Consider the following 21,443-nt stretch of genomic DNA (forward strand, 5'->3'; position numbering starts at 1 on the left):
ATTTTTGTTAAATATTATAAACCAATCACCAATCCAACCATATATCATTGGGAAACTGGTCCCATTATATCCAGTCAGAGCCACCACACCAAACGGAAAATGAGTTGCCTTAAGGTCTGGACCGGGTGGTTTTTGCCGATGTTTATGCAATGATTTTCAAGGCATCAACAGGTTCAAGTAGTGGAAGATCACATTGAGCATCAACAACAAGTTCTCCAACTCTTAAATGATAAACTCACTCTAACACAGAATCGACTAAAACAATAGGTGGATCAACATCACAGTGAAAGTAGTTTTGATGTAGGTGACTGGATATTTTTACGGCTACAACCATACGAACAAATGTCTCTTGAAAAAGCTAAGAAGGATAATACATTATCACCCAAGTACTATGGTCGTTACAAGGTGTTGCAAAAGATTGGTACTATGGTATACTAATTGGAGCTACCTGCAACTTCCCGAGTACACCTAGTTTTACATGTTTCATGCTTAAAGAAGGTTATAGGTGACAAGGTTCCAGTTAAAATAGTGTTTCCAGAACTTGATGAAGAAGGAAAAATCATATTTGAGCCTAAAGTAGGTACGAAAACAATAACTTGACAGCTACGGAACCGATCAATTTCAAAGTATCTCATTAAGTTGAAGAACTTACCTGCTGAAGATTCCACATGGTAGGATGATAATTTTATACAAAAGCATCCAGAACTACTCAAGCATTGAAAACAACATTTTTGTAAAGGAGAGGGGCATGTTTGGTCTCTATAATACTAGTGTATCCACATTATTGTTGTGCTCGCGTATCCCCATATTGTTATTGTTTTACCCCATAGAGGCCCACAATTTTTATTTATGTGCCCTTACGTTATTATTTTTGTGTAGCCTATGATTACATTGTGACCTCTTAGACCCCTATATATACAAAGGAGGTCTTGTCACTTGTATCATCCAAGAATTGTTCATTTATGTAATGTAAAGAAGGTTTCCCCCTCGAAGAGGATAATTTTTAGGTCATTGATATATCTATTTGTGAGCTCATTGAATAACATCAAACAAGTCATCAATCCTTGTTAACGGATAAATGTTCTTGATGGTTACCTTCTTTAGCTCCCTATAATCAATTCACAATCTAATAGTACCATATTTCTTCCTCATAAACAACATTAGTGCACACAAAGGCGATACACTTGGCCTAATGTACCCCATGTCAATCGTTTCCTTCAACTACAACTTCAATTCCACTAACTCTAGAGTACTCACCCTATAAGGTGCCTTTAATGTTGGTGCTTCCCTTGGTACCAAATCAATAGAAAATTCCACTTCCCTATGAGGAGGAAACTCTAAAGTCTCTACTGAAAACACATCCTAAAACTAATATAATATGGGGTACCTCTTGAATATTTTTTCATCCTCAACATCCTTACCCTTGTCACTCGAATGTGGACCCAAAATAGTACACACCCTTTTTTGCAGCTGCGCTTGGATTGCATAATTGTAATCATCCTCACTGATCTAGGCTTCTTATTTCCCTACAAGATTCTCTTTTACCCATTGTCGTCCAAGAACTCAATAGTCTTGTCATAAAAATTTACTTTGGTCTTATGGAGATACAACCAATCCATACCCAAAAGCATGCTATATGATCCCAATGGAAGCACATTTGGATGTGTTGATGTAGGCATACCATTCAGCTCAAATGCACAAGATTTTACCCAATGATGAACTCTCTTCCTAGTACGTGTAGCCAACTGCACCAACCAAGACTATGTATGTACTTATTTCCTCAAACCACACTTATCCACCATGTCAGGATTAACATAACTAGAATTAGATCCAGGGTCAATAAAAATATAAATAACTTGACCAAAAAGCTTACCTTCCATCTCAATAATGGATACCCGATGATCTTCCTACTTGTTGTCCACAACTACAGAAATCTGAGGAATGTTATGACCAACATCCCCAACTCTATGCACCTCCTGAGCACTATAGATTTTAGGACTTTCACCCTAATACAATGGAAAATACTTCTTATGATGATATTTTCCACAACTCCAGCACTGTAATGGTTCCCTACCATCACCTCTACTTTTATGCTCTTCGGGTTGCGACCCATGTCCCTTATCAACTGCATTGAACTTCTTGTATGGAGCAACATTTTCTTTATCACCTGCATCTTGAGGTCTTCCCCTCTTCGATGGTCACATCCCTTTAACTTTCTCATTCCCCTTCAAATCATGCTTAGACTAAAATTTACGCCTTTACTGTTGATAAAAATGCTTTTGTTTCTTGATGACTTCCTCCAGTGACCATGGATCATCAAAATCAATACGGTCTCTATATGGCACTGGAAACCCAGTGATGAACCTTTAAATCTTTTCTTTCTCATCCTTGAGGTAAGGCAAATGCATCAATAGCTCTAGGATCCTACTAGTATACTCATCATTAGTCACAGAACCCATTTGTAACTCATAAAAGTTTTTAGCTCTGTCATCATAATGCCTCTTAGATATGTACTTATTCTTGAAGAGTCTGTCAAACTCATCCCAAATCAACTCTTTTTCCTAAATTCACTTGACATTCTTCACATATTACCAGCATATATATGCTTTCCCTTTTAGAATGAAGGTGGATATTTTAGATTTCATGTTCTCTGAATAGTTATGAAATCTGAAGAATTTCTTCATTCTAAGCAACCATGCGTTTACATCTTATGACTTCTTCATCTATCCATCAAATTTAGGCATCTTGAATTTCTTGAACTCCTCAAGCAAGTACTCACTCCTCCTATAAGGATGATGGTGACGAAGACTGTGGTGATGTCTCCTAGACGAGGAACTAGAGTGATACCCATACATACCAGTCCTCCTATCAGGTGTACCTAATGATCTACCACCTCTAACTATGTCCCCTCTATCCATCTTATATCTTGACAGAGACCTGCTACCATAGTATCCATTAGTCTTCTAAAGATGTTCTTGACTAATCCTCAATTGTTAATGTCTGTGTACTTCTAACAAACTCTCAAGGATGACTGCATTCACCTCTACTTTTTTTCCTAATCCCGTTCAAGTCTTTCTTGAGCCTCAACCAACATGTCATTATCTGATTTGAAACTTCTGATCTCTTCCCTCAAAATCCTCAATGTGTCTACTATATCATGAGAATACCCATCTCCTTGCTCACCGGCTAATCTATAGGGAGAGTCACGTGAACTTTAGTCTACCATTCTTCTCAACATCTTTAATTCTCTTTTTCCTGCAAGTATTCCATGTTAGGTAACCAAATATATACCATACCAAAATCATACCTCAATGATGTTTAGGGGAGGCCTATCTCATGTCAAAAATTAGTCCACATTAGAAAGATACATGTATAATCATAATCATATCAATATGTCAACATCACGTATGACAATTCCAACTACATACCATGACCTACTGCATGACAACCATAACCATGACAATGCATGCATAACCACGTGAATCTAGCCGCATGGGCCGAAAGGGCTAACCATAACCATATCTAGTCCAAGTGTTTGAACCATACTTTGATACCACTCTGTAACTACCTCCTCCAATATATACCCACTTTAACCGGTCTGCTCAGGGTCAACATTAGCTAAGGGCTACTATGACATGACTCAACCTCCTAGATAACCTTAAGGAAATGGAGTCAATAAATTAAGACCATACTCACTTCCTTCAGGTGTTACAAGACCCCAAGGAGCTAACCAATCACTTCATGTGCCCAAACCCTCAGTTAACTTTCTTTTTCACTAACGTAGAGGCTTAATCACTCACATGAAAAAACTTCCATGTGAATGGAACCCTCCATTTCCTCCCACAATCCTTGCTTCCTAGCGACTGCAGTATTTTTCACATAGTTTTTTGCGAGTGACCACGAGATCGAAGCCACTTTTTCGGGGCTAGGATCCAAACCTCTGCCCAGAACTAAATGAAACTCCCAAAAATGATAAATAACACAGAGATAAATCCTCTAACACAAAACTTCATAAAGGTATTGACCTAGCCTGCTCTAACCATGACAGTCATTTTGTGAAACAAATTGAGAACATAAGATCTATAGGTCATGAATGCATATCTAAACATAGGGATTTGAATATTATATGATGTTTACCAAAAAGGACTAATTCCCTCTCACAATAGCTACAGTAGCATCCAATAGGTCATGCATTAATTATCCATTCATTTATCAATCAAACATGATTAGAGCCATAACTTGGATCTTCCATAAAACCATGATTATACCAACATATAACTAGATAAATAACAATGATAGAAAAACCATTAAAGCCACATAATAACAAGTACAACTACTCATAATATAAAATGAATAAATGATCTCTCATTGCAATATGCAAAATCCAACCAAATCAAGGACTTCCACATACCACCTGACCATAGATTGGCCTGAACAAAATACTTCTTTCAGCCAATCTCCCTCGTACCATATTCCAAGCATGAATGTGGGATCTCATGGGATAAACCAATCCATAAACAACCAAGGCAATCCAAAGGTTAAATCTTCTCTACCCATCACATTATCGTGATCTCACCTAAATCGATCCCGAGATCAAAAAACCAAACTGAGCTTGGATTTATCAGAATTCCTTCACCATCCCTTGAGTAATTTTTATCTATCCACCCACCTATTGAGGTCTTCTTGGAGAAAACCACCTGCACTGCCAACCTTTGGGATTTTTCCTAATACCACCTCACCCAGATGAAAAACCTTCCAGCAATCCAAATCTCAACCAAGAATGAATCCCATCACACCATGGCTATTTGAAAATGGAAAAGCAAGGCTAAAACCATTGTTGAAACCCAACAAAACCCATGCCAAAGACAACAAATTAACCAAATACACACATGCAAATACCATGCATACCAAAACAAGCTAGTGAATCATACATGCAACCAATTACCTGCAAGTATTCCTGCTTAAGTCGTTTGATCCAACCCATCCTTGCTTGATCCTTGCTTTCCTTTACTTTAACTTGCTTTCCTTTACTTTCACTTTCCTTCCTTTTCCTTCGCTTGCTTGCTTTCTTTCCTTGGTGTTCTTCTCCTCTCTCAGAATAATTCCAAAAGTGAACTGAAAAAAAAGCCCCAAATGGATGCTCTGATGTCTTTTTATTATTGATTACCCTAATTTCTTCATTTTCCTTCATTTTTCTCTATTTTCCTTCATTTTCCTCCTCACATGAAACCGGTGACCTTTCACCTCCCTTTTCTCGTATTTTTCATTATTCTCATAAATAAAATGCCAATAACGTATTTTTTCCTTTTCAAAGCCTGCAACAATGCCTTTTCCAGTTACCCCTTAGCCATAATGAATAACAAGTGATGACCACTAGGATGTTTTGCCCAACATTCAACTTGGAATACATGTCCCATAACCTTGGTCTTAGTTTGTCTTTATTAAATATATATATATATATATAGCGAGAGAGAGAGAGAGAGAGACTTCACACAACAAATGTAAAACTTTCTAGACAACCTTGTCAGCGAAATCATTATCACTACAATAAGACATTATTATTGTCATTAGGGAAGATTCGATTCTCCACTTTCACAATGCAGAATTATAATTAACAAAATATCAAAATTTAACAATCAATAAAACATAACTTTACTATATTCAAAACCTTAACACTAACATGAATTCAATATTTTTACCTTAATTTAGCAATATTTAAGCTAATAGGAAGATACTAACTATTAGATAGCACTTGTTTATTTTTGGTCATCTTTTACTATATGTATAGTAGCTTATCATTTCTTCAAAACTATTTTTATTTCAAACTAACCATAACATCTTACATTACCTTTTAATTAGCCAAAGCCTTCTTCTTTCAACTTAAGGTGGATGAGGATCTCTTGACCTTTTTTATTTTTTTAATTAACTACCTAGAATGATTCTCAAGGGAATATGCTCAGCATATGATATGTCCCAATGATTATAAATGATTGTAGTGTGTTACAGAGTTTGTTAGGTTGCACTGAATTTTAATAAATTTAAAAAATATGATGTCTGAACACCCACCAATTTCTGTTAGGCCCCTATACTACTAGTGTAACCCCTTATTGTTATTAGTACAACCCACTTATTATATTGATGTACCCATGTAGTGCCCATATTGTTACTATTGTGCCACATAGAAGCCCACTATTGTTACTGTTGTGCCCTACAATATTATTGTTATGTAGTCTTTGATTGTATTGGGACCACTTAGACTCCTATATATAGAAAGGAGGTATTTTGATTTGTATCATCAAAGAATTGTTCATTTATGTAATATAAAGGAGGTTGCCCCATTGAAGAGGCTGAATTCTAAGGCGTTGATCTATCTTTTCTATCTTTTCTTGAGCTGGTTTCATAACATTTGGTATCAGAGCTTTGGATTCTAGGGTTTCGCTGCTCCAAACAGGTCATCGTGGAATTTTCGCTATAACTTTGTTTTTGTGATGTTTCAGAAGTCGTAAAAAAAACCCATTTGAGAATGAATCACGCTGAACCTTGGGTCCAAATTTCAGAGCGTTTGGCACGATAGTTTCGGAGATATGATCTGAGGAAGTTGGTCTTTTTGCAGACTCCTGAATTACACTCAAAACAGGTGACCTGGGGAAAATCGTCATAACTTTCTTTCTGAGCATCGGATTGAAATTTCGTAAGAAGGTACAGAAAGAGGACGGACTGTAGTTTCTTTTGTATATTTTTCAGAGTCAAAGGTTGAAACAGTGACACGTGGCACTTCATACAAGTTCGCTCTACTGAACTAGTCTATAATCAGGTCACTGTGGGAGATTGTGCATAACTCTTTCTTGGAGAATCCAATTTGGATCAGACTAGTGGCATTGGAAAGAGGACGTAGAGGGCTACTACAGGTCACAATTTCAGAACTGGATGATTCGAAATTACAGAGATACATCAGATTCAATATCAGGCTTCTACAAAGTAAAAAAAAAAGGTGTGTAGTTTTTTTAATTTTTGCATAAGCTTGGTTTGAAGGAATTCAAAGGGCATAGTAAAGCATTATTATCGGTAACTGATGCCCCGAGGAAAGAAAATGCAAACACCTAGTAAGGAACCTGAAAGCTCTAGCATGACTCATGAAGAAGAGGAAGAAATGCTACATGATATATCAAAATTACAAGAACAAGTGCAACAAATGTCACGCTCACAAAAGCTAACAGAAGCTAAGATAAGGGGCGTGGAATCTAAGATAAATGGCGTGGAATCTAAGATAAAGGGCATGGAAGCTAAGATGGAGGATTCGATGGAAGAATTGAAGAAGTTGCTACAAGAAAGGGTCACTAATGGTGAAAAGGTAGTAAAGGAAACTCATGATGAGAACAAAAGAAATGTTAATCATGATTCCATAGACTCTAATGTTGGATCGAAGACTCACCATGTTCCAAAAATCGATATGAGGAAGTTTGATGGCAAGGATCCCGCCACATGGATATTACAGATGGAGCAATTCTTCGATCTCAATAATGTGCAAAACACACAAAAGGTACGTATGGCAACTTTATATTTGGAACCAAATCAGTTTGTATGGTATCAATGGCTTTGTTCTCGTAAACAATTTATCACTTGGGCAATTTTTACGGAAGAATTGATAGCACATTATGAGGATACAAAAAGCAACACTTTTTTTAGCCAATTGATAAGTCTCAAACAAAAGGGTTCAATAATGGAGCACATTGAGGAGTTCCAAAAATTGAACATAAGGGTAAAAGATATTCCAGAGGAGCATAGGATTGATGTGTTCATAGGGTCTTTAAAGGATAATATCCAACATGATGTGCGCCTTTGGGAACCTGATTCATTAGAGAAGGCATTCAGGTTAGCAAGAAAAATGGAAAGCAAAATTATGGCAACTAGGAAGCATACCACTCACAACTATAAAGACGGAAGTGTTGTTGCCCATAGTCTTCCACAACCTACAAGGTTGACACCACAACAATTGGAAGAAAAAAGAGCAAAAGGGCTTTGTTACAATTGTGATAGCAAATACACAAAGGTCATAAGTGTGCTGAGAAGAAATTATTCTACATAGATTGTGAAGAGGAAGAAGAAAAGGAGCAAGAAAGGTCAAAAGAAGAGGATATATTCCAGGAACAAAGCCTAGATGAAGAACAAATAAATCCGACCATATCTTGTAATGCATTGGCGGGAATTACCACTCCTCAAACCATCAAGATAGAAGGACAAATCAAGAAGAAAAAGGTAATAGTGTTGATTGATTCAGGAAGCACCCACAATTTTATTCATTGTAGGGTAGCAAAAGAATTGAATTGCTTCCTATATCCAGCACCAGAGTGTCAAGTGATGATTGCAAATGGAGGAACAATAAATTGTTCTGGAAAGTGCCATAATATCAAGCTATCCATGGGAGAATATGTATTGACTAGCCCAATGCTTTCCATTCCAATGGGAGGTGCTGATGTTGTACTAGGAGTCCAATGGCTACAATCCTTGGGTACAATAGCTTTTAATTTTCAAGAACTTTTCATGAAATTTTCTATGGAAGGAAAGGAAGTTGAATTAAGGGGTATTGCAGGGAAACCAGGAAAGATAATCAGCTCTAATGGCATGACAAAGCTTCTAAAAAAGGAGCAAAGAGGTGTAATTGCACAATTATGTTCGCTAGATGTTTCCACATTGGAATCATCTATTTCTCCAGATCTCCAAAAAGTCCTGGACAATCATTCCAAGGTATTTGAGACTCCCAAAGGTCTCCCACCTATGCGTGATCATGATCATGCTATTCATCTGATTCCAGGAAGTGTTCCTCCAAACATCAGGCCGTACAGATATCCCTATGTCCAAAAAAGTGAAATTGAACGTATGGTTGCAGAAATGCTAGAGGCTGGTATAATTCAACCGAGTCAAAGTTCTTTCTCAGCTCCAGTAGTATTGGTGCACAAGAAGGATGGATCATGGCGCATGTGTCCAGATTATAGGGAGCTCAACAAGCTCACTATTAAAGATAAGTTCCCCATTCCTGTCATTGATGAATTACTGGATGAATTGCATGGATCAATTTACTTCACCAAGTTGGATCTTCGTTCGGGATATCATCAAATCAGAATGAAGATTGAAGACATTCCAAAAACGACATTTAGAACTCATGAGGGTCATTATGAATTTTTGGTCATGCCTTTTGGCCTTACCAATGCACCTTCAACATTTCAAGGTTTGATGAATTCAATTTTCAAACCATTCCTTAGAAAATTTGTGTTAGTATTTTTTGATGATATACTAATCTACAGCAAGTCTTGGAAGGATCATGTTGAACATGTTGACAAGGTGCTACAACTATTGGAGGAGAAACAATTATATGCAAAAAGATCCAAATGTTTCTTTGGAGTCCAGGAGGTGGAATATTTGGGTCATATTGTATCTCATGAAGGAGTTAAGGTAGACCCTAGCAAAATTAAAGCCATTAAGGAATGGAAAATCCCCACATCCATAAAGCATCTGCGAGGATTTCTTGGGTTGACAGGGTATTATCGCAAGTTTGTTAAGAATTATGGGAGAATAGCAGCACCTCTAACAACATTATTGAAGAAAGATTCATTTTCATGGACTCCGGAAGCAACAAAGGCCTTTGAACATCTTAAAGAGGCAATGTGCCAAGCACCGGTCTTAGCTACACCGGACTTCACAAAAACCTTTATTGTGGAATGTGATGCTTCAGGAAATGGAATTGGTGCTGTTCTAATGCAAGATGAAAGACCCATTGCTTTTGAAAGTCGTCCAATCAAGGGAAAGTTTTTAAGCAAAGCTATTTATGAGAAGGAAATGTTGGCAATACTCCATGCACTTAAGAAATGGCGACCCTACCTAATGGGAAGACACTTCAAGGTAAAAACGGATCATGATAGCCTTAAATACTTTTTAGAACAAAGATTATCCTCTGAAGAGCAACAAAAGTGGGTCACAAAGATGTTGGGTTATGACTTTGAAATCATCTACAAAAAAGGGAAGCAAAATGTGGTGGCAGATGCACTCTCAAGAAAGGATGAGGATGTGGAAGCATTGTTGTGTGCCATTTCTATTATCCAACCAGATTGGATAAACGAAGCAAAGGAGGAATGGAAGAATGACGAAGAAGTGTGGGCACTTATTCGAAAGCTACAACAAGATTCCAGTACTTCTGATACATTTAGCTGGAAAAATGATTCGTTATGGTACAAAGATCGCTTATACCTCTGTAAGAATTCCCAGCTAAAACAAAAGATTCTTATGGAATTGCACACTTCTCCCTTAGGAGGGCACTCAGGATTTTTAAAAACTTACCACAGGGTTAAGAAGGAATTTTTTTGGGATGGCCTTAAATCAGATATTCAAAAGTTTGTGGCGGAATGTTTGGTTTGCCAACAAAATAAAGTTGAAACAATTAAGACACCGGGTCTATTACAACCTTTATCCATTCCAAGCCAACGTTGGGAGGAGGTTTCAATGGATTTTATCACAGGTTTACCCAAGTCTGAGGGAAAGAGTGTCATCATGGTGGTAGTTGACAGACTTACCAAGTATGCACACTTTTGTGCATTATCACATCCATTTAAAGCCAGTACAGTTTCTACTGCATTTATGGAAACAGTTCAAAAGCTACATGGAAACCCAAAGATTATTGTAAGTGACAGAGATCCCATTTTCACTGGAAATTTTTGGACAAAATTATTTTCTTGTCTTGGTACTCAGTTAGCTCATAGCTCATCTTATCATCCTCAATCTGATGGGCAAACTGAGATAGTAAACAAATGTTTGGAAGGATATCTTCGTTGCTTTGTATCTGATAAACAGACACAATGGGTCAAATGGTTGCCTCTGGCTGAATGGTGGTATAACACTTCCTTCCATACAGCAACAAAAATGACCCCATTTATGGCACTTTATGGGTATCAACCACCATCCATCACATCATATTTAAGAGAAAATTCTAAGGTTCAGGCAGTGGAACATCACATCGAACATCAACAACAAGTCCTCCAACTCTTAAAGGATAACCTCGTGTTGGCACAAAATAGAATGAAACAACAGGCAGATCAACATCGCAGTGAAAGAAGTTTTGATGTAGGTGATTGGGTATTCCTACGGCTACAACCATATAAGCAAATGTCCCTAAAGCAAGCTAAGAAGGATAATAAATTATCACCAAAGTATTATGGTCCGTACAAGGTGTTGGAAAAGATTGGTACTATGGCATACAAATTGGAGCTTCCTGCAGCTTCTCGATTGCACCCAGTTTTCCATGTTTCATGTTTAAAGAAGGTTATAGGCGACAAGCTCCCAGTTCAAACAATATTGCCAGAACTTGACGAGGAAGGAAAAATTATATTGGAACCGGAAGCAGTCACAGAAACAAGAACTCGACAGCTACGAAATCGATCAATTTCAGAGTATCTTATCAAGTGGAAGAACTTATCCGCTGAAGATTCCACATGGGAGGATGAGAATTTTATGCAGAAGTATCCAGAACTGCTCAAGCGTTGAGGACAACACTTTTTGAAGGAGAGGGGCATGTTGGGTCCCTATAATACTAGTGTACCCCTTATTGTTATTAGTACAACCCCTTATTATATTGTTGTACCCATGTAGTGCCCATATTGTTACTATTGTGCCACATAGAAGCCCACTATTGTTACTGTTGTGCCCTACAATATTATTGTTATGTAGGCTTTGATTGTATTGGGACCACTTAGACTCCTATATATAGAAAGGAGGTATTTTCATTTGTATCATCAAAGAATTGTTCATTTATGTAATGTAAAGGAGGTTGCCCCCTCGAAGAGGCTGAATTCTAAGGCGTTGATCTATCTTTTCTATCTTTTCTTGAGCTGGTTTCATAACAATTTCTTAGATATTTTCAAAGCATACCTAATTTTAGAAAAATTTCCTTATATCTTGGTTGTAAAGGATGGAAACTCTCCAACACTTATATTTTCTATCAAGACTTGAGATTCAAAAGGATTAAGTAAAATCAAAATTAACAATAATACTTTTGTTGCAGTAGTTAAGAATATATTTTTGTTGCAATAAATTTTTTTATTATATATTTATCAAGTAGATACAAATGATGCCTTTGGCTATATCAACCACATTAATATTTTTAATATGGTTGTACTAGTATTTCATATATACAATACAATAAACTGCATTTTGTTCAACCACTTAACAAAATTACCCAAACATTCCCAATAGTACACCAACCCAAAACAAAAACATTCCCAATAGTACACCAACCCAAACAAAAATCACTTGGAAATGATTAATTATTTAAGCCTCAACTACCGCTAGTCACATTGCCACCTGATCAGCCCTTATAATTCAAGAGAAAGGGGATTGACAAATTTCAAAAAATGAATTTAAATATATTAAACTTATGAAAATGTAGAGGAATTTTGTGATTTTTTCTTCTTTTCATATCAAAAGGAAAAATAATCTTAACACTCCAAGGCAACCCCACTGAATTCTTTGTGATCTGACATGGTCCATGCTGCTCACTATTAACAATTCTAACTCTCATGCAACATGCTCTCTCTTCTTCAAATCTTCAAAATAGTACATCTCCCAAATGAGCTTGCGTGCTAGGGAAAAGTGATGAAATCAAGCTTTTTCACAATGCTTAAGTGGAGCTCACACTACCTTATCACAATCGAGCTCTAGCGCAATGATTTGAAATAAAAAATTCCTAAAATGAGACAAAAAACTTGATAAGAAAAGTTGTCATTATTCTTACGTTATGTTTATGGTTTTTTTGGGGGACAAAGTGGGGTCACTATCCTCCTGTATCGGATATTTTTATATGTAGAAGGAAAATCCAGAGTGTACACCCATTGATTGGTGGAAGGTCAGTAATTTGATGAGTATTTTGATATATATATTGAACTTGAGGTATCTAGAAGGTATTAATATATTATGGGTAGAGATTCTCTTGATAACCTTGTAACAATTCAACTCATAATAATATTGTAACATACACTGCAAAGTAATTAAACTTGAAATAGGAGGATTATAAAAACTTACACATACACTTGTCATGGTAATGGAAAGGTGTATTTTGGAATAATATGATAGGTGTCCATCAGTTTCATTAACCTGCCCATAAATTTCACCCTTTCATGTTCTTAATAATAATTTCTAGAGAGGTAACCTTAACAAAGCAATTTTTTATCTAAATAAATTAATTGTTTCATTCAATCTTTATAACTTTAAAATTAAAGGTGCAGTAGGGCCAATTTGTGTGCAAAATTCATTTATGTACTATAAAACATTTAAAAATACACAACAATTTCTCACCCCCAATTTGTATGCAATGTTAAATAAATTATATTCTTTGCAACACTATACTACTATCAAAGTCTATATTTGTGTGCAAAATTCATTTATGTACTGTAAAACACTGAAAACCACACAACAATTTCACATCGCCAATTTGTATGCAATGTTAAATAAATTATATTCTTTCCAACACTATACTACTATCAAAGTCTATTGGGTAGATATAACAATGTCACTATTAAAAAAAACCTAAATAACTGTATATTCATGCTCAAGTGAAGTGACATATAGATTGACTATTAGCAATGATATTTATGATTGACTATTAGAAATGATATTTATTAGAAAAAAATGTGAATTTGAATGTTGAAATATAATTTTTTATATATACGGATGTATAAAATCACATTGTTTTTTTATATGTATATTCAATTACTTTTAGTTTATTTTTCTTGTCAGTTTCATGCTACCAAAAACAAGTTTACCAGATGTTCAAGAAACTCGAAATGGATCATTATGGATAAATACATATAAATAATATGCATAAATAATTCTCAGGTTTAGTGTTCTTCTTTATGTTGGCATGACTATCATTTAGAATAGAAATATATTAAAATTTCATTTTCTGAGTTTTATTTTCAATCAAATTTAAAATTTAAAATTATTTTGTGTTTCTTAAAAAAAAATTAAATGGTTTTTAGAGAATAAATCTTGAAAACAAATAAATTATTATGCTTTCTAATTTATTGAAAATAATGTTTAAAAAAAATAGATCATTTTTTTCATTCTTACATACAATAAGATTGTGTACAAAAGCCACACCTGCCCTTTCAAAACCACAAAACATTAGATATCCTCAAACTTCAAATTCTGGTTAGTCTCAATAGAGAGGTGTTATAGCTAATTTTGTATTTATGTTCCTTTTCCCTATTTTGAAAATGTGAGGTGAGGTGTTTATCAACATCCTTCAGAAACTAAAGTCATATCTAACAATTTAAATATCAATAGAATATTAAAGCTTAGAAAATGTCTTAACCAGTAGAAATATATTTGAAAAGTATAAAAGTAGTTGCCACCACCATAAAATTATTTAGTGTTTAAAATGTACCCAAATCAGACTTAAGGAAATTCATTAGGGATTTAAATATAACCATTCAAAACTATAAATTATTAAATCCCTTGAATATTCTATATCAAGTAAAAGTCCTAACAACTTATATTATGAAAGCCATAAAACTATAAACAACATAAAACTTTTTAATATGATTCCTCATTAGTAATGGTAACAAGAATCAAGACTTTAAATTATTATATAACATATAATTTTCTAATCAAATAAACTTAATTGAATATAATATACACTTTTATATTCCAATATGTCAAAAAACTTAACACAGAATTCTTATATGAAAGAACCTTCTCGAAATTAAAATAAAATTATTAGAATTCGTTTGTGAAGCATATTTTAATTGAAAATAATTTGTAGATAGATGCCTAGTATGATATAAGACCTTATATATTTCATATATTTTCATATAATAATAAAAGTTCTTAATCGGTTCATCTTTTTAGCTTAATTTTCCATACATATTAAATTTATTAAAAAATTCAATAATTTCAAATATGATCATTTTGATAAAAAGAATTTAGTATAGGCTTTTATAATATTTTTTGGCTTTTAATATTTAAATTTATTCTATGATTTTGAATTCTATATTTAAATTTGGAATATAATATTCATTTTTTCAATACTAAGATTTCTTTAATATTGATATAGGTATTTTTCGTTCCATATATTACTTTTTATTATGAGGAATGGTTCTTTTATTGTACGTGTTTTCAATACTAATATTTATTGTACCTGTTATGGTTCATTTGCCATGTTTTTCATGCTAAAATGTGGAGGAATATATGGAAATGTGGAGGAATAAGGGCAAGGGTTCTTGGTTGAACGTTTCAAATTGTCATTAAATATTTATTGTACTTGTTATTCATCACCATGTCGTTAAATATTATGTTTTATGTTTTATTACTCTGCCACTCCATCTAGGATTGTAACGTGGAGGAATAAGAGCAAGGTTTCTTGGTTGAGCATTTCAAATTGTCATTAAATATTTATTGTACTTGTTATTCATCACCACTTCATCTATTATAAGAAAAGAACTGCTCCATGGATGCATGCATTTCTTAGTGTGTGGGTTGCTGGAATTGTTGAAGCCAAGAAATTTTAATTACAACCTACTGAAAGGATTACTGGAATGACTTGAAGGGGTTTGTCTCTGCTTCTATCTGCTAAGAAACGTGCACAATATTCCAGAGTCTTCCATTTCTCGGCCTAGGATTTTTTCATGGGTTTCCTTGCAAATGCATTGGAGGAACCCTGTTGGATGAAACTTTCTTAATTTTAGTATAGCTATGGTTTTTACTATGTAGTCATGAACTACTACATGATTTATGTCGACTGACTAGGGTTCTATATAATAGTTTTAAGTCTTGTAGTTTGACATACAATTTCCAGTGTTGGTTAGTATTCATTTGTTACTGTAAATTTAAGATTGGTTCTACACTACAACCCATATAGGGTTGGTCTTTCTTGAATTAAGTTAGCGGTCTCTGTTGGACAGTGACAAATACCTTTGTATTGGCTATAACCTTGAGGCTTACATAATACGCATATATATTTACTGTGTCACTTTATGATTAACACTACTTAGACGAAAAGGAATTATTTTCCCTACTATTCGTTTGGGTTAAAATGGTAATGGTAGTAGCAAGAAGTAAAATTCCTTTCTCACAATCTTTCTTCAATATATTTATTGATTGTGTTTCTTGGTATAGCCATTAGATTATTTCAATTTGAAAGAAATGACTTGTTAATATCTCTTATTCTTTCCACCATGACAACGCCCGACGTGAGGCGGGACGAAGGTTGTTCAGGACTTGCCCTCCGCCCTAGGGTGTTTAGCTAGGGATCATTTGCGTAGTTTCTGGACTATTCTTTGACCAAAATCTGTTGTTAATCTGAGGCTTAACCAGTGCGCACACAAACCATACCCTTCAATACTTTTATGTATACTTTAAGCTTTCAACGTTAAACACAGATCAACTATTTATGAGGTTCTCTATATTTCCTCTCACACCCATAATAGGGAAGACATTTTTTTACTTTTAAGGAAAATACCCAAGATATTTACTGTCATAATAAACATTGTTTAACTCTTTCCTTTTCCTATTAAAAAAAACTCCATTATCTCATTGTTATAACTTAAATGAATTTTATTCTTTGTTTTATAACAACATTATTATCTCAACAATTTCCATTCCTTATTACTGCAAAAATACTTATGTAAAGAATTAAATTCGTTTTATTCTTATGACACAAAGATTTACTTTAACATAATAACAATCCTTTTTCATTAGAATGTAGAATTCTTCTATAAAGAAACCATAAGAGGAGTTAAATGTCACAAAAGTACTTATATGTCCTATCGAGTGTGCCGAGAAGATTAATGGGAAGGATAGTACCATGAGACTGGAAATCAAATCAAATTTTCTCCCAAGATTTCTCCACCAAGATTTTTCCCTTTCAAGGTGTTTAGAAATACAATTTTGATTTATCTTTTTCATGAACCTGAAGACCACACTAGTCAAGTCTAGAACTCTATACTCAAGGATATTTTTCTAAGGGTTCCACTGGCTCTATGCCAGCTCAAAAACCCCTTATCCTTAGCCTGGAAAAATCTTTCCAACCTTCACAAACTCTCATGCAAGGTATAAGCCCAAATATTATTTTCTCTCTATCCTCTAGCCATCATGTGCCACTCGTGGATATTTTCCAAATTAGATGGGGTTTTCTTTCTCGAGGATTAAAAATATATTTTTTATTTTTATTTTTGCTTTTATTTTTGGTTCACTCGCCAAACATTCATAAATATTCACCATTTCCTTCAAATAAAATTTGTCTTTTTGATGAAGGATCATCTGAACTTAGACAGCAATGTGAAGGTTTGCTCACATGTTGTGGCTAAAGGAGTTGAATTTCACTGACCTGAGTGGTCAAAAGTCAGTTTTGATCGAGAGGGTTGGATCTCTCAAAAATGGTGTATAATTCATTATTGTAATAGTTAGAAAATTGTCTTATTTTAGATTAAGGGATAAGTTGTTAGCATAGGTGTGTAATGGACCTTGAAAATAGAGATTTGATTGTTAGATGATCAAAAATAGAGATCGAGTTGTTCATACAATTAGAATAGGATTTGATTCAGAAAATGAAGAAAATGTAATGAAGAAGGATTAGCTGAGATGATTGAGGATTGAGCGAGAGGCGAGAGTTGTAATAGAGAGGGTTTTGGGATTGAAACAGAGGTCTGTTAATTCACTGTAACCAAGCCAAGAGGGTCGAGACTCTGTAACTATTATTATATTGAATGAATTTGATTAGTGTGCATCTGTGTGTGTATCCTGGTGGAAATTCTCGTTTACTCTATGAATATGAATTCTGAAGCGCATCCGGGTATTTTCCCTTTTTTCATGTTTTAATTGTAAATCCCAATATTTATGGTTAATCACAGTCATTGATATTAATAATGGGGGTATAAGAGCATAGAAAGGCTCGATCGTGATTCAAGGCCCATACTCCATCCTAATCATCGATATAAAGTTCAACTGTTGATGTCATAGTCAACAGCAGGGTTAGGCCTGTGTTTAACCCGTGTGTTAGTCGAAGAACTGCTAGCCAAAGGATTTGAGGAACTCTATTATCCAAGTGATATTGAGTTTTAAAGTGATCGAATTTTAAGTCTGATCCCAGACCCGAACTTTTATAGATCAAGGTTTATAAACCATATCATCTCTGTGAGGTGGGAAGCGTCACGCAAGTTCCCTATGCGATATCGCGTCAACCATTGGATAATTGTTCATTGCTGACTGTTGGATTATATCGTATCACATCATTCGTGAGTGAATGACCCTGGCCTGGAGAAACCACAATTTGAGATCTACGATGTCACTGCCAACCATTAGATCTGGAGAGAGGAAATCAACGACGTAGAGTGAAGTGTTGTTCAAAATGGAAAGTCAATGCGGAGGTCAACGCGAGATCGGTTGTTGTTTAGTTGTTGTTCAATTGTTGTACAATTGTTGTTCAATTGTTGTTCAGTTGTTGTTCAATTGCTATTCATTTGATGTTCAATTGGTGTTTAGGTGTTGTTCAATTGTTGTTCAATTGTTGTTCAATTGCTGATCAATTGCCATTCAATTGGCCTCCTGCGTCATTTCCGGTATCAAAGTACACAGATTGAGTTTGACTGCAGTAAACATGCTGCCAAGGAGAGGAGCTGGCATAGGTCGAGGAAGACCTAAAGAAAATGTAGTTCTGTTGGAGGAGATTCAGAGTCTGCGTACAAGGATGGACACAATGGAGACTGCGCAGAGGAGAGCACATGATGAAGGGGTTAAAAGCGATGTAGAAGAATCTTCTGAGGAGGAAGAAGAGGAGGAAAATGAAACTACCAAAGTTATGAAGATGTTGGCTAAAGTAGGCGGAAAACCAAAGGTGGAAATTCTTGTATATGGAGGGAGTCTCAATGCAGAAGAGAAAATGGATTGGATCAGTTCACTGGACAAATATTTTGGCTATGAAGAGGTTGATGACAGAAAGAAGTTGAAGTTTGCAGTTACCAGATTGAAGGGTCATGCAACTATTTGGTGGGATGAGCTACAAACATCAAGAATGAGAAAAAGAAAGTCCGAGATCAAGCAATGGAAAAAAATGGTGAGTAAAATGAAAGCTAAATTTATGCCAAAAAATTATCAGTTAAGTATTTTCAAAGAGTTACAAAATTTAAGGCAGAAAAGAATGTCTATTAAAGAATACACAAAAGAGTTTTAAAGATTGAGTATTAGAGCAGGACATGTAGAGGATAGTATGGATAAGGTAGCCAGATATATCAAAGGCTTAAGATACAACATACAGGATGAGATCAACTTGTTGAGTCTAAAGACTATTGAAGATGCCTATCAAGCAGGTTTGAAGGCAGAAGAGAAGATGTTGAGAAAACAAAATCAGAGGAATAGAGGGAAAATTTCAATAAGAGGTAGAGGAACTAATAGACCAAGGTTTTAGCAACATCAACATAAAGCAGGAAGTTCAAGTAGAAGACCACCACATAGAGGAGATTTTAATAGAGGAAGATTTGTGCCCAGAGGAAGAGGTCGAGGGAGAGATATTCAGTGTTACATGTGTGGAGAATGGGGACATGTCTTGTGGGACTGTCCTCATAATAAACCAGTAAGTCAAAGGAATGCGAATGTGGCTTAGACAAAGCAAGAAACACCTCAAATTATAGAAAAGGAAGAATCCCCTAATGTAGGAGAATCCCTGTTGTTGAAAAGGCCATTGCTTAAGCCAGAGAAAGAGACTGAAGAACCAACGTAGAGGAAGAGTTTACTCAAAACTACATGAAAATCAAAAGGTAAATGTTGTAAAGTATAATTCATAGTGAAAGCACTGATAACCTTGTTTCTACAGAGATGGTGGACAAGCTAGGATTGGTGAAGACAATACACCCTACTCCTTACAGAGTGTCGTTGTTGCAGAAAGGGCATCATATTATTGTGACACAACAATGCAAGGTAGAGATATAAATTGGTACGTATAAGGATGTAATATTATGTGATGTAATGCCAATAGATGTATGCCATGTATTTCTGGGAATACCTTGGACGTTTGATCGGAAAGCTATTCATCATGGGAGGAAAAATACTTATACTTTGGAGAAGAATGGAAATAAACATACACTGTTGTCATTGAAGGATGACACTGACAAAGGAGCACCTGGAAACAATGTTATGCTGATGAGTGGAAAGGAGCTATTGCAAGAGGTAGGAAAAGGTGAAGAAATTCATTTTGTTGTTGTAGGGAGACCTAAGGTAATTCTAACTTCCACAAACTTAGATGATTTACCTGAAGAAATCAAAATTATGTTAAATTATTTCATTGATATTATTGTGGATGAGTTTCCAATTACATTACCACCAATCAGGAGTATTAGTCATCATATTGATCTAATACCAAGAGTGAGTTTTCCAAATAAAGAAGTGTACAAATTAACTCCTCAAGAGAATGCAGAAGTTGGAAGACAAGTGCAGGAACTAATGGATAAGGGAGTAATCAAAGAGAGTCTTAGTCCATGTGTTGTTCCAACAGTATTCAGTCCAAAGAAAGGAGGTTATTGGCATATGTGCACAGATTTGATAGCCATAAACAATATCACTATTAGGTATAAATTTCCTTTGCCACGCATGGATGATATGATGGATTGTTTGAGTGGGTCAAATTATTTTACTAAAATAGATCTGAAGAGTGGATATCATCAAATAATAATTAAATAAGGAGATGAATGGAAGACTACATTTAAAATAAACAATGGGTTGTATGAGTGGTTAGTGATGCCTTTTGGACTTAGTAATGCACCTATCACATTCATGAGATTGATGAATGAAGTCTTGAAGGAATATGCATGCAAGTTTGTTATTGTTTATCTTGATGATATTCTAGTTTTTAGCAGAAGTAAAGAAGAACATCTAGAGCATCTTACGTTGGTTTTAAGAACTCTGCAGGAAGAGAAGCTATTGATAAATCTGAAGAAATGTAGTTTCATGAAAGAAGAATTAATTTACTTGGGATTTGTAGTTTCTAAATAAGGGTTGAAAATGGATCCAAAGAAAGTCCAAGCAATTTGTAACTGGCCTATTCCAAGGAATATATTTGAGGTAAGAAGTTTTCATGGTCTTGCAAGTTTTTATAGGAAATTTATCAGAGGTTTTAGTCAGATTTGTGCACCAATTCTTGAAACAATCAAGGAGACTAATCAATTGTTCAAGTGGACAGAAGTAGAAGAGATGAATTTTAAGTTTTTGAAGAGTAGAATCACAAAGAAACCAGTTTTAGCTTTACCCGATTTTGGAAAAGTATTTCAAGTTGAAACTGATGCTAGTGGAGTTGCAATTGGAGCAGTTTTGAGTTAGGAACAGAGACCAATAGCATACTTTAGTGAGAAATTAAATGAAGCAAAGAAGAAGTGTTCTTCTTATGATAAACAATTTTATGCTATTGTACAAGC

This window comes from Pinus tabuliformis, chromosome 5_1 (genome assembly GCF_031772625.1).
Source record: "Pinus tabuliformis cultivar Carrire ecotype Pingquan chromosome 5_1, CPIR1, whole genome shotgun sequence".
NCBI lineage: Eukaryota > Viridiplantae > Streptophyta > Pinopsida > Pinales > Pinaceae > Pinus > Pinus tabuliformis.